The sequence below is a fragment of the Dermacentor andersoni genome, chromosome 11 (assembly GCF_023375885.2).
Source record: "Dermacentor andersoni chromosome 11, qqDerAnde1_hic_scaffold, whole genome shotgun sequence".
NCBI lineage: Eukaryota > Metazoa > Arthropoda > Arachnida > Ixodida > Ixodidae > Dermacentor > Dermacentor andersoni.
Window position 1 is genome coordinate 88,548,203 of NC_092824.1, and position 14,943 is coordinate 88,563,145.

A 14,943-nucleotide genomic window follows, 5' to 3' on the forward strand; every position below is an offset into this window, starting at 1 on the left:
GCATTCCGGCTAAGTTTGCCAGCGGTGACGCCCATAAGCAAAAGAAATTGCATAAAGTTAAGGTTCTCACCTGGGCAGTTCGTAAACGAAAACACTGCGTGCGAGAATGCGTTGAACGGGATGAGAATGAGGACAATTGTACGCGTCGCAGTTTATCGTGTAGCAGCTCGCGACCAGCTTCGCTACACACAATATGCAACGTGGGCATTGGATCTGCACATCTTTGTTTCAAGGTAAACTTACGTCATCTAAATTGATTCAGAAGTTCCTGAATAACAAAATAATTTCGAATAGCCTTTGCACTTCAACAGATTAGGTTGCATTAGCAAATTGTTCTTCTGACGAAGCAAACGAGCCACTCTTTTCGGGAGTGGTGAATTCGCAAGTCCAGAAATACACGAAGACGCAAGGCGAATGGCGATAGTGCACTGAACCCCCCGCAGCATCTGGCCCGTGTCGTTGCAAAGTTCCACAGTGCCTACTCTGTTTTCAGTGAAAATTTTCACCGTTAATCAACTGCATTGCAGTCTAAAGGGACCAATGACGCAATCTACAAAGTTTAGATCAATTTTTGTGCGTCAGGAAGGCACGAATCCGGTACAGTGCCTAGAGATCCCAGACGTCACACTGACTTAATGGTGGTCTGGTTGAAGCAAGCAATTCACAAGAAAAAAAAATAAAGGAAAGACAAGTGCGGCGAGCACATTCTCAGCAAATAACCAACCTTTTTCTGCAAAATAAATAAAGAAGAGCGTTGAAAGATAAGTTTGCCAGTACAATCCGATTTGTTGTTACTCTCTATTTTCCCCATTAAACTGGCGGGTGCGGGAGAAAAACTGCGCATTTATCGAACTTACTGCGCTTCCTCTTCCACGCAGAGGACGCACGTTTGTTTTCCCTGCTAGCTTTCGCAGCAGTAGCCGCGGCAGAAGGCGCAGGGGCAACTGCAGACCGAGTCGTAGATGAAGCAGCGTGCGCTGCCAAATCCACAGTCGTAGCCGTGGCCGCAGGCGGATGAGCTGCCGGATCAACGTGCAACTCCGCAATCAGGTTTGGAAGCGGGATTGTCGAGGCCACGTCTGTCGATGCAGCCGATTCCACATCGCAAGAACTAGCCAGCAGTGGCAATTGCGAGTCGACAGAACGGGTTCTAGTCGGACTGGGCGCCTCAACGTATGGCGTTGTGGGCTGACCATTCGTTCCACTCGCCGTCGGCCGCTCCGTGTCCGTAACTTCGTTTTGGTCCATGTTAATCTGCACTGTTGACAACGCGTCCACAATAAGCCCGGAGATTCGAAACAGGTAGCCGGCTGGCAAAGCTCCGAACACAGGGAAAATTCGCCGACGGAAACTAAGTTTAACAGAACAACATATTTTTATTGAGCACAATGGTAGCTACGCGGCACAATGTACACCGAAAGTGTTAACAGCGCAGACAGACTGAGTGAGGAACAACAGGACACAGCGGTTAACTACAACTGGTACTTGATTGGAAGAGGCAACATATATGTAGGCTGAGAGAGCCAATGGGAAAGCTAAGAAATCCAAACACACACACACACACACACACAAAAGAATTCGGTCTAGTCATATCGCCCTCTCCCTTTACAAAGCGTCATCCAGGTATTCAATTTCCTTTTTTGACAGAGTCAGTGAAGGCGTGCTTACGCAATTCAATGTTTAATGAAGTGTAAGAGTTTTTTTATTGCCCAGGATGTCGGAGCAATCGAAATCCCACAGAAACTCGTTTAAACAGCCTGCAGTAAGCATGAAGGTCGCAGACAACACAGCCTGTATACTTGCGTGTAACAGAGACTGCACACTGAGAAGCAGCAAAAAAAGTAGAGTGAGTGCAAATAAAGGCAAAGATGTCTAAAAATATTTTTTTTTTTCAGTTGTCGAATTAGCTTTCCGGAAGTGAATGTTTCGTTTTCACCGTTAAAATTAAGTCAAACTGCCGACCGCTACCAGCAGATGCTTGCTAGAATAAGTCAATCAGAGAAAGAACTGGTGTTCCTTTGCACCTAGCAAAATTAAACGAGGGCACAAAGATGCACTGATTGGAATGTCAGACCGGTCGCCTTTGTCTTGGCACACAGGCTTACTGGAAAGTGGGTCAGCAGTTTGAAAATACACACCGCAATATACATGCGGATGACTGGACACGGGCCCAGCCACCAGTGGCATAATCGTGCTGCTCAGAGAGTGAGAAGAATTACGAAAACCATATGGTAGACCATTTGCTGCAGTTGTAGTGAAGTCATTCGTAACATGCAAAAAAATTGATTCGTCCGCAACTTGCTATTAAGAATACGAGTGCCATTTCGAGTGAACCGGCGCTTGAGAAATGGAACAGCTTACAACAAAACGTTCGTCGATGTGGACGTAGATGCGGTTACTGGAATTTAGGGGCACACACCCAGCCTTTGGCATTGGCCATGAACCGATGCTGCTTCCTATCTCGTATGTGGCTCCTACCCACTATCGGGAATTGGCCACGGTTTGGTTTGATATGGTGCCTATGGCTATGGCTCAAACCACTACGGGGGATCGGCCATGAATCGCGCGGCAGAATTTGCCGGATTCAAAATAAAGTTGTTCACATCCATAGGTCATGTCTACCAAAAGGTTATCACGTCTTCATTCTTTTCGTCCAGTACCACGTCGCCATAAGTTAGCATTTAGCCAAAGTATGAAAACGTTAAAGACCAATTTACTGACGCCGTGTAGCTATCTTGTAAAAATAAACACCATTCGGGCTTCTCTATACGATATAGACACGCAAACGCCACCTGCACCTATTTTTCGTTTCTTTTTTTTCTATTCCCTTGCTTCATCTTGTTCTACTTTGCGCCAAGGACGACGCGTACATTAAAACAAGAAAATAATAAACTCTGCTTGTATCCTGCCACTGAGCAAGACAATCAGAATACACCTTACCCCCTTCTCCCCCACCCCTTCCGAAAGAGACATATAAAACAAAAAAAGTGACTTCCTTTCCGGGTCGCCGTGTCTCAACATTATTTCTTCGTCCGGAAACACTCGTTAGGTACTATATACGCAGAGTGAAATACGTAACTTTAGGACGAACCTGAAAAATTTTGTTTCAACCGTTTGCAGTTCAAGTTAAATCGGTGTAATTTCCGATTCTACAGTGACATCAGAGACTACTTCGCTTTTAGAGACCAGACTTGTAGCGACATGGCATAGCCCTCTGGAGTAATTGCACAGATCGAGCACTCTATACGTTCAAGTTTCTCTCTCAGGTTCCGTTCCGTGAGTACAGCACTTTTCTGCGATGCCTCCCAACCCTGTTTTCCTTAGTGACACCTAGAATTTCAGAGACACATCTGAGCTAGAAGGGACGCTGTACTGAAGGGTACCTAACTTCTGCAAGCGTCGTGTATTATTAAGCATGCAACAAAAATTTACTGCACCAAAGTTTTTCCCATTCTGCACCGAATCGCGTATTTGGAGTGCAGCAATCGCAATATGGAGTCAATACGTTGACCTCAGACTCAGAAAAAAAAACAGCATATTCTTTAAATCTTCGTGTAGGCATTTTTTTTTCTTTTTGATACTGCAGTGAGCGAGTATGCGACTCATGTGCACATTGCGTGACAAATGGCCCCATCTATAAAATAGCGACGTGATCGAGCATGCACGACCAATGAAGGCTTGAGCAGATATGGATTCCCAGCCCTAACGTTCAGCAATGTTTCTTGTGGGGCAAGTCGGTTGAGTACAAAGGAATGAACACTAGGTCCTTCGCAGTAGAACGAAGGATTTGGGACAGATTTAGCGCTTGCTATGTTGCCTTTGTGATCTCCCGTTCGGGTCTTCGTTTCAAGCCTCTGTTTACTTGTAGCTCTAGTACGTACACCTTAACCAAAGCGTGGAGCCATCAGACCGTGGGACCATATTCTGCAAAATATTTGTCCGTAAATGTAAGCATTTCAGTACTATTGTAGATAAACTATACTAAAAAAAATAAAGAAAGGAAAGAAATTGCTGCCACGATAGCATTGAAGATGAAGCAAGCCTAGCCGGAGCATTGCAACGTGTTTCTCATGCTGCAACTGTCGACAGTCATCCGTAGAAATTTTACGAGGCAAAGGTGAAATTTGTGACCCGTGATAATCGCTGCACGACATTCCCTACGGAACAATTTTGTACGCACTCCAGAGCGCGCTCGTGAAACTCGGGTTTCGCTTGTATCCCGCGCTTTTGCGAAATATATCATAAACGAAAAACGTTCGTCGGGTTTATCGCCTTGACCCACCGCGGCCGTTTGCACAAGCTAGAAGCTCCGTTCCAGTCGTGTGACAGGTTTATAAAATATCTGTACAATTTTGCGCACTTCACCCGAACGTGGAATACGAGATTCAGCGGAACTCAAGCAGTAGAACGAAGTACGTTGGTGATAACTGGCATCGATGCTGATTTTACACGTAGGCTATACAAACCGGCCGGCCTGTGCTACGTACAGTTCTGTTTTCGCTGATGTACTGTTCTCCTAACGAGTCCTATGATTGATATTTGAGTTTTTGCGTGCAATGAAAATAAACAATGGCGCCTAATCAGCCTGCAAAGTAAAATAAACTAAGAAGCAAACATGCGCACAATGAGAACACGACTACGAGGTATGCAAGATCACTAACACAATCTAGCACGATGAGAACCGAGGAAGCTAAGGAATGTACGCAATGCATTCCCAACTGCACATATTTATCAAAGGTTGAAGAACTTCGTACTACTTTCCGAATCTCGTAAACAACGTGCCTGCGAGCTGAAAACCTTATCGGCAAAGCAATCTCGAGTTACAATGCAACTATACCATCAAATTTTCTTCAGATACTCGGGATAACTTTCTGTCACGTGACAGACTATCGCATATACTTTATTTCGAAATTGCTAACATTCTTCCCCACTTTCTTCCCTGAGCTACTTACGGGGAACGACTGCTTTTTCGCCCTTTTCGTGAAGATGTATCTGTGCCACTGTTGGCGTGGGATGCTTCCACGAGTGCTACCACGAATAAGGAGAAAATAAAAGAAGAGAATCGCGCGTTGCTACAGGCATAACTCTTGCTTTATATTTTTTTTTGTCGAGAGCTCTTACAATTCTTGCAGTGCATAGTACCTCAGCGCGTCTGTTATAAATTTAGTTTCTTTTTTTCATACACAGTAGAACTCTGGAATGGTCTTGATTGTTTCTTTCGGCAGTTACCTTCCGCATAATTTGCGAAAGAAATTCATCATCATATGTCTCGTTAGTTCAAAGACCCACTTGCGTAGTCAATTTTTTATTTTTGTAAACTTCAATAGATGCTTTTCATACGCAATATTCTTCTGTTTTGTTCCTTTGTTATGACATACGCTTATACGCAACATGCTCTTCTGTTGCTTGCACGCTGACGCAGTTTCGTGTTTAGTATGCTTGCAGTGGTATGTATGTTGCAGTGGTATGCTGGTATGCTGCGTCATATTTTATTTTACCTACGTAAGCAACTTCTCTACCCACTCCTCCTATGTATCGCACTGAGACGACAACACATGTAAAGAAAATAAAATATATTTAATTAGGAGTCATAATAAATCATTTCTCTTTTGTCTTCTTTTCTTGAAAAGTGGTCGTGCCAATTGTAATGAAGACGTTATATCATAAAAGTAAGGCGATGTAGTGGGAATTGCAAGAAAACGGTGTTTAAAATGAGAGTCTCCCCGTAGCAACGACGTACTCATGCGCAATGTGACACAATTCCTTTCAAATTCGACCAAGGGTACTTCCACCAAGAGATAAAATATTATTCACCGGGAGAGGAAGGCCCATACTCAACAGGGGCTGCTCTAAGTATGTCTTTCCTTGGGAATTATATTTGCGGCAAAGTACGAGGAAAGGGTCCAGTGATTCTATATCTCCACACAACGCACAAAGGTATGATGGTGCGAACCAACTCTTACTTACCAATCAACCAACTATTACAACTTACTCATGCACAGATTTAACTGCGGCATTCGACATCGTAGTAGGGTAATCAAAACTTCGCATTGCCGATATAGACACGGCCGGACATTCCGTGGATCTCCCAATGCCTACGACGCGATCGTGACCTCTTCGCTTTCTTCAGTAATTACAACTTCCTTCCCTCTGTTGGTGCTTGTATTTCACGCACAAAGAAAAAAAAGTGAAAAACTCATCATACCAACTGCATCGAGCTTCTTCTTGTATAAATGAAGTAGTTAAGTGAGGCGCTTTACATATCCGAAAAGAACCATTCTTGTGCTAGCGTAAAATTTCATAGTGCTAGCTGACCTGACTGACTGGCCAAGGGCAGCCTTTTCCCTTCCGTTATACTCAAGCTGTCTTTTCTTCATTGCGCATAACTGGATAATTACTCTCAAATAATTATTCGATATATCAAAGATTATAGTTAGATGAAAAGTGTGAATGAGAAAATTGCAGAGCGACATGAAAAACTCCCGATACAGCTTTCTGTTCCTCAATACGTGCTACATAAAAGTATTTTTCCGAGCGTGAAAGAAACCCGCGAATGCACGCAAAGTGCCTCGAGCTCCCAGTCGCATGGCAATTTAGACGGCGCGCAAGAGAAATGCGCGCAATTTAGCGGGTATATTTCGCATTGTGTCCTCCTCCTCATTCAAAGAGACATTAGGCAAACGACAGTGGTTACCGAATCGCTGCCTGCATTATATCTTGGTTGGCGACGCTCTAAGATCGAAAGCACTGCTAGTGCTTTCGCTTGCACTGCTCACTTTTGTGCGAGAAACTCATTATTCCGAGTTCAACTCCATTCCGCAGAGTTTTCAAAAATGTCATCAAGGTATCCAGTTACAGGTATGGCATAGTTACAACATTAAACACAAAGGAAACACTCTCTCACCACCCTGTACCCTTAACTAGAAGAAACCGTCGCCGTGACGACAGCTACAATTTGATTACGATGTCTCTATACCCTTCACATCTTCCATCCCACATAATGCCCCTCCTGTAGTGCAAAGCCCAAGCTATATCACTGTATTTGGAAATGCCCTCACCTTGCTCTTGGGCTGTGCCGACCAGCTGTGGTGAACAGCTCACTGTACTGACCTATGCTGGCCTAGCTGTGCTATCCAGCTCAGAGTCGCAGGAGCGGCGACGGCTGATCCAGCGGGCACGCTGAGTGACCAGGGACAATGGAGCTTCGAGCTAAGGGCTCCAGCTTACGAGGGATATTCCCTAAGCCAATTCAAATAAACGTTTCTCTCTCTCCGTTGGTTCGTTACTATTTTGTTTCTGGACAATGGTTCTTATCCGTTACGGGAGGTTGGCCAAGAAGCCAGCCGCTTTACAGTGAGTTTCTTTTGATAAATCATATTATAGCCTAAGTAATACATTTAGCATTAGATGTTGGCTTAGGGTATAAAGAGAGAAAATGAGAAAGTTAAAGGAAGGCTGCAATCAATTTTTGAATAAAATTATTTAAAATAATCGAAGCTATGAAGTCTTGTTTTGTATCCCGAACAAAAGTTATAAATTGCAATACAGAGTTTTCAGTGGCTATAATACAGCTCCCTAAGGAAGAGAATGGCTAACGATGTAAGGGAAGATTTCAACTGGCTAAAGAATTTCTAAAACATTTTTCGCTGTTTTAAAAGTCACTGTAAGGATAAAGAAGGGCTAAACACATTCAGGTGCGCTGGAAAAATAACGCAAATGAGACCCATCAAGACCAGACCTGCTTACTAGAAATTTAACGGTGGTATACGACAACGCTGTTTTCTAAGAGAAACTTTACATTATCTCCATGGGCTCCAATTATTTTTGCAAGGGAGACACAAATGATGGAACTCTGACATTACAGCAGAGTAGATATTAGATAGGCAGAAATGTCTGTACCTAGCTTGAGTGATGTATATTCCGAATTAGACTGAACGGAGACAGCAACACAACCGAGGCATAGTCTTTAAGTGAATCTGCATTCTTATTGAAATGCAATCCATTATGACCCGTTGTTTAAATCTAATAGCTAACCTGCCGTAAGTACGGGAGAACCACTGCAGGTAATTCCTGCAGCATTCTCGAATTTCAGGATGCTGGAAGTGCTCTACGTACAGAAACAGAGTCAGGCGGAAAAATAATATCTGACGAAGAATTCTGGTGAAGTTATCGTAAGGCTCAGACAATTGCCAATAATTATGCTTTAAATATGGTTATGAAGTCAGGAATGCGATGAGAGTGAAACCGCTGACGTGATACGGAGATTATCCCCACAGCTTTAGTTGGTTTGGTTGGTACCACGAGTGGCTCATACCCACTATGGCGGATTGGCTAAGAATCAGGTTATTTGGATTGGATTGGATTGGATTTGTTTCTACGATGGTGCACATACACTGCGTAGGCACAGAGCATTATCTTCTGTTGCTGCGTTTTCCTCTTAACTCCTGGCCTATACACGCTATGCTGGATTGGATGAGGGTGAATAAAGCTAAATTAGCGAGAAATGATAAGTTTACGCAAAAAAAGATATTGAGAAAGCCTGAACTTAACTTCACTAAAAGTAATGATGCAAAGGAAGAAGATTTAACCGGCCAATAATTTCGGATTAACAATAAAGTACTGGACGACTGCGCACACATCCGAATGACTGTATGACGGCTAACAGGCGAGATGAAATTTCACAGCCTGGTTCCTTTGCCCAGTAGGCACAGTACATGATGTACTCATCTAAATACCGCGTCCAGCCGGTACGTAATAAGGGAAAACACTGAAATCGCGGATGGCTGGAGTGATGAGCACGGTAATGAGCTTCTTGTGAACCGCACAGCACGCTTCTCACTATGCTTTGCAGGCCATACGGATGCGTGAACACTGGTTTTTAATGTGTTCCAGGTGTTCATTCAGCTATAGGAGTAGAGAGGGGAGAGAGAGAGAGAGCTCCAGGCGGAGGAGTGAGTCAGTGGTTGGTGGGAAGCAAGAGATGAAGAGAGAGAGGAAAGGCAAGGACGCTAGCTAGAAAGGTCCCCAGTTAACTACTCTGCACGGGCAAAAAGAGTAGAGGGGGAGATGAAAGGCAAGGAAGGAAAAGTGATGTTCACAAAGGACACGCACCATTGTCACAGCCTACGTTGTCAATCCGGCGATCGTAGAAAACGACCGAGCCCGCTAGCAAACGCTGGCGCAGAGTCACTTGTCAGTCTTGCGACTACTGTCCTAATCTCGTCTTCCGACAGTGGCCACTTACTCCTCTGGTGTCTCTAGCGCAGTACGCAGCACCCTTTTCTCCATTTCGTAATGCCCGAAATATGCAAAGCAGTCACGCGATTGCCTCACTGCCGTCGCAGGCGTCAAAGGTACGATTGTCCGCCGTTTGAATAGGAAAATAACATGCCCCCATGAGGACCTAGCCTTGTTTAAGTGTTAGACGTAGCACAGCTGTCATCGCATCAAGCGACCTGCACGCCAATCACTGTTCCTCTACGACAGTGCGAGACCAGACTACTTGAGGAAGGCCGAGAAGAGGACACGCAATATCTCGTCGGTCAACAGGCAAGCAGATTTCAATAAGTTGTATAATTAAGTAGCCAAGGAATTCCTGTTCCTCCTATAGTGTCCTTTCCTCGTTGGTCATTAGTGCACGTATATACTGACCGCATCTGCGTCTGGCATCGACGGATGGCATGCGTAGCCATGGGTAAATCAATGTACGCGTCTTCTCAAGAACCTCAGTTCCGGTGATGAAGCTCTTTCTGAGCTCGTCGCCAATCAGAGTGTCAGGCACATCTCACCGAGAAACAATGTGACGTGAGAAAAACGCCACCCATACGCAAAACTAAAGAGGCCACAGGGAAAGGCCAATGGCTGAATGCCGAAACTATATGCACAGCTCGTCGTGAGCCGTATGATAATGCGACTTGCTGCTCCCTCACCTCTTATCGATTAGGGCGCGGCCCACCACGCTGAATCCAAATGAGTCTAGCCTAGAGAGAAGTGCTCACTGACCGGGACGAGGCATCGTTTCTTTGTTGACTCCGGGGCGCATGGCCATTGTCCAGTTCGCAGAAGATACGACGTGATTTTGCCCTACTAGACCACGGTTTGCATCACCAACGACGCTCAGAATAGCGGTAGCCACGGGTCCCTAAAGGGACCCTTACGAAGAAACTAAAAGCAATGGCACCTTTTGCCGAAGCGTTTAATTGCCGGAGACTTCACGTGCACGGTATAGAAACCCCCTCTTGAGGTGTCGCGAGCTAAACATGAATATTTATTTATTTATTTATTTATTTCCAATACTGTGAGCCTTGCCGGGCTGTTACAGGGTGGGAATACAGAGCACAAACTTCATGCAAAGAACGCAGTCAAGTTTTCTCCAAAAGAGTCAACCCTGTTATTGCTCGGAAACACAGAAGAATTCAAGTTATTCCCCTCGACAATTGTCTTGACAATGAAAGAGTGCTTAAAGACATCAACTCTTGGCACATAAAGCATTATAGCGTAATTGTGGTTAGTTCGTGGTGAAACCCTTCCAGGAGGCTTCAAATAGAAACTGGAATTCAGGTTCAGCTTATTGTGATAGAGTTGATATGAAAACTTAAGGCGCGCGATTTTCCTGCCCACAGCCAACGTAGTGAGACCAGCCCTGGCGAGCATGGAGGTTACCGAGTGCGTTTTATCATAATCAGAAAAAATAAACCTAACCGCCATCCGCTGAATGAGCTCTAATTTATCTGTTATGTATTGTTGATGAGGGTCCCAAAGTATACAAGCATACTCTAAATTTGGTCTAACAATGGTAGTGTATGCCTTAAGTTTAATATCTGGTGCAGCATCTCTCAATTTACGCCGTAACAGACCAAGCTTGCGCTGGGCTGATCCACATATGTTTTCGACGCGTTCATTCCAGTTGAGGTTACTAGTTATTGTTACGCCAAGATATTTCAGCTTTGTGGAACGCTGAATTACATTATTATTTACAGCGTACGAAAACAACAACGGAGTTTTCTTAGTCGCAACTGTCATGCAAACAGATTTATCAAAATTGATTTGCATATGCCATTTTTCACACCAGTCATAAATTCGACATAAAGCATCATTTAGTCGTTCTTGATCAGAAACAGCGGATCTACCCGATACGCCTGATTTTGGTACGCCAGACATGGTGGCTCCGAAGTTTCTTTAACACTTCGTCTAGCTCCTTTTTAGTTGACATTTACAAGGGCCGCGTCACGAGAACGTGAAATCAGAAACCACATGGATTGCATATCTGACTCATTTTTTTCTCCCGTGACCTCGCGAGACGTTGGCGCGTCCGCGTTTGAATACAGGACGACCACTTTGTACATTTTAGGCCAAAATTCGTGACTATGAAGTAATAATAGTCCAAACAGAAATACGAAAGTGCCAGTTTCGGCCGCAAGAACATCGTGGGTACTTCGCTGTTTCAAATAGTGCACCGAATTTAGACGACACGGCAGAGCTACGCTGAGAGCATGCGTCATACGTAGCTGCAGCTTAAGAGGAAACTGGAGGCTCAGTAGAGCTCCGTGTTGCCTATCTACGTGCGACATACAGTATCGATTTTGTTGTTTAAGTCACTGAAACAATTTGAACGAAAGCTCTTTCCATTTAGCAGCGAAAGATTGAATTATGCTGGCTACTCAGGCGCCTAACTATGGAAAACTAGATGAGCTTAACTATTCAACATCGCTTCTGAGAACTTGCGCCAGCCTATTTGAATAATTATATAATAAGCCGCTAACGCGTTCGTAGCAGGATCACCAAGATTTACAGTGATTTTGCTGTGTTTTTAATTAGGGACGCCATCAAATGAAATGAACAACATTCCACAAGGTTAACAGGCTGTCTGCAAGTCAGGAACATCTTGCTTTGTGGCAAGAGGCTTAAATGTTAAAAAGCTTTATGTTTAAAAGCTTTCTATCAGAGCAAGCCTTAAACAAGGAACCTTCACACAGAGGCTTACCACTCCAATTTTTTGTTCACATTAGGGACGAATGATATTTTCGTTAGTGTCTCGTTACCTTTGAAAAAAGGATATAGGATTGCGAGCACTTGATTTTCACTGCTGGGTGGAGCATTCTGACGTTTTCACAATAGTAAAATTCAAAACGTATTGCATTTTAAGCGCCCACAGCATCAAGCTCTTCAAGCTTCGTAGAATCGCTGCGTAGGGGCATTTAAATAACGTGTCATAGAGAGCGTTTTATTCATACAGGAGACTCATCGGGAGCCTTCAAGTGTCAGATGGTTGAGTGAATTGTGGAAACAATCCCTCATTAGCACTTACTAATAAAAATACTTTTGCCAAGGAAAACAAGATCAGGAACAACTTACCCATGACTCCTGAGCATGACCAATCAGAGTAATTAGAAACTTGAGACCACAGCGAATCTAGAAAAAAAAACGAAAAGAGGGACAAATAACACGTCTCAATCTCCCTGCCTCAAGGTAAAGGGCTTCTCACTAAACAAACATGCAAATGCGCTTTCATTCAGTCATACACCCAAGAAGTGTTTTCATTCATATAGTATCCATCATACGAGGCATACCTGCTGCGCTATAAGAGACGCCGTAATAGAGGAAACCAAATTTAAACCACCTGGGGCTCTTCAACATGCAACGGCATCAATTACGCGAACGTTGTTTCACATAAGAATGGCACTACCGGTGCCTATAATTGATACCGCGGATTCAAGCACAGCAGGACACCCCACCCGCTGAGCCTCTTTCGCTGGTGTTTTGATAGTGAAGCCCCAGCGATAGACTGCACGTGACTGCGCGCATACACAAACGGCCACATGGATAGAAACCCTCGATCGTGGTGCATCACTGGTGATATTACGAGCAGATCTGGCGAAGCACAACAAGCGCCGCCGGCGGCGGCATGCGAAGGAGGCTGCAGCGAGCCTCTTTGCTCCATCGCTTATCGCCAGTTGCGACTTCCAACAGTCGTCCGTGAAAAAAAGAAAAAAAAAAACTTACGACGCAGGGATAAAATTTGTGGCGCATACTATATCGCATTGCGACGTTGCTCGTTAAGCAACATCCTGCACACGCTTCCGAGCCCGCCTCGCGGAGCTTACGTTTGGCTGGTGTCCGCGCTGCTGCCGCTACTGTCGAATCAACGATGAACAATAAAAACGTTCGGCACATTTAGCGTCTGAGCCAGCGCTGCCGGTTTTCCCAAGCCCGAGGGCACATGACGTTTCCACTTTCTCTTCAGAGTCTTTTCTAGATAGTGATTCTTTTCTTTTTATTCTCCAGAACGTGCCCCCCTTGCTTGTTTTTCCCCTCACCCTCAAACCACCGGGCTCATCGCCACCTTGTGATGCTCACTTGCCCTCCTTCTCCTCAGTCAGTGCGTAATTTTTCCCCCACGCCAATCCACCCTCATTTAAGCCTCTAATCTCATTAAAACCAGCTTAGATTGCATGCTTAACACGTTTTACGTCACATCTAGGTTAAATTTCCAATAAACAAATTTGAAAAAAAGGGGACAGAGATAGAATAGGGAAATACACGACGTGCATGTCCTTGAAACTACGTTCTGCGCGCGCGCTCATCCTCATGGATATCTTTGAACTTGCTTTATTCGCAAGGATATGTTGCGTTTTCAATTTGGTTGGCGCAAATAAAGAAAAACGAAATCGGAGAACGTGCGCGTTGCTACCGGCACAACTTTCTATTTTCTTGCCACGGCTCTCACAATCCGCGTACAGTGCCTGGAACCCCGGCGATTTAATATTGGCATGCAGTTCTTCAATACATAACTAAACTAAACGAAACAAACGGCAGCACACAGTATACAGGTGTCCCGTAAGAGAAATAAACTTGACAGTCACGGTAATTTCTTAGCAGGGTTTAGCTTCATGGCCGCTGTGTCGACATACTAAGTGGAAGTGCGACATACCAAGTGGAAGCAAAAGGGGTCACCTCGTCAACTCTGTTATTTGGTAAGTAAACATAGAGCAGGGACAAGAAAGGATGTCGAGTGCAACAGTGACCTTATCCTCGAGCGTGAAAGGCACAACTCCTGCCAGCGCAGAGAGTCATACAGCGAGTGACCTTCTGTTTGCGCCCATCTGCCTCTCGTCCCATTATCATAGATTGCCCACGCTCTGCAACGAGGTGACGCAACTTTCACTCGGACAACATCGCGTCGTGATGTTGTTGCTAAAGCTAACAGTAGTGTCGGGTATACACTGCAAGTGTAATTGTTGCGCCATCGCGCTGTAATGAAAAGAGGAGTGCTACGAGGAACAAGCTGCCCTGCCGTTACCAGGGCGAGACAGCACCGGCGCACTTTGCCACGTTGTAAGTCAACAGTTGCAAGCACGAGCTGCATACAGAGCAAAGGTGAACTCAGCCGGGACTTGTGACAAAAGCACGCATGAAGGTAATTCGCTTGGGTGGAATGACCTTTCGCAAGGTTGCAGCACCTAAAGACATGACGAAGGCAATTGAAAAGTTAGTTATTGTTATAATGATAATTAGATAATTATGATAATGGTGTATTATGATAAGTAATGGCCACCTCATCGAGTAATTTAGCTCAAGGTTTAGCATTGCGTCATCTGCCACACAGAATTTCTAAATTTTCCCGTATCTAAAAGAAGACACCTGGTATACACCTCGAAAATAATATGGGTTCATTGACCGCAATTTTGCACGCGCAATCTGTTATCGACTCAGAAATACATTTTCTATTTGACGAAATAGAAATTGCGCCAATTCAAAGCAGATGTTGGAATCTGTGAGAAATGATCGCTTTCGTAAAGCGGGTAATTAAACGCTGTACAAGAAAATGCGAGGCGTACATTTATCCTAATTAAAGGAATACGTTTCTTCGATGAGAACACGAACACGAAATTGCGAACACGGACCAGAGCTACATTCCTTGCTTGCAGTCATAAAAAATAAGCC

At 44.5% G+C, this 14,943-nt stretch overlaps 1 protein-coding gene across 4 annotated transcripts in view; it reads right to left on the minus strand.

The window, feature by feature from the left end:
• Positions 1 to 14,943, minus strand: part of LOC126518320 (uncharacterized) — a 467,293-nt gene that overhangs the window by 34,968 nt on the left and 417,382 nt on the right. For 2 of the 4 annotated variants that reach the window (XR_008609658.2, XM_055064401.2), the window contains exons 4-5: positions 12,355 to 12,411; positions 858 to 1,259 (exon numbers count right to left, since the gene is read on the minus strand). The gene's annotated coding sequence lies outside the window, so the exon portion shown is untranslated. Of the gene's footprint in view, positions 1 to 857; positions 1,260 to 12,354; positions 13,385 to 14,943 lie in introns of those variants that run through there. The other 2 variants (XM_055064402.2, XM_072285287.1) reach the window with 2 other exon arrangements.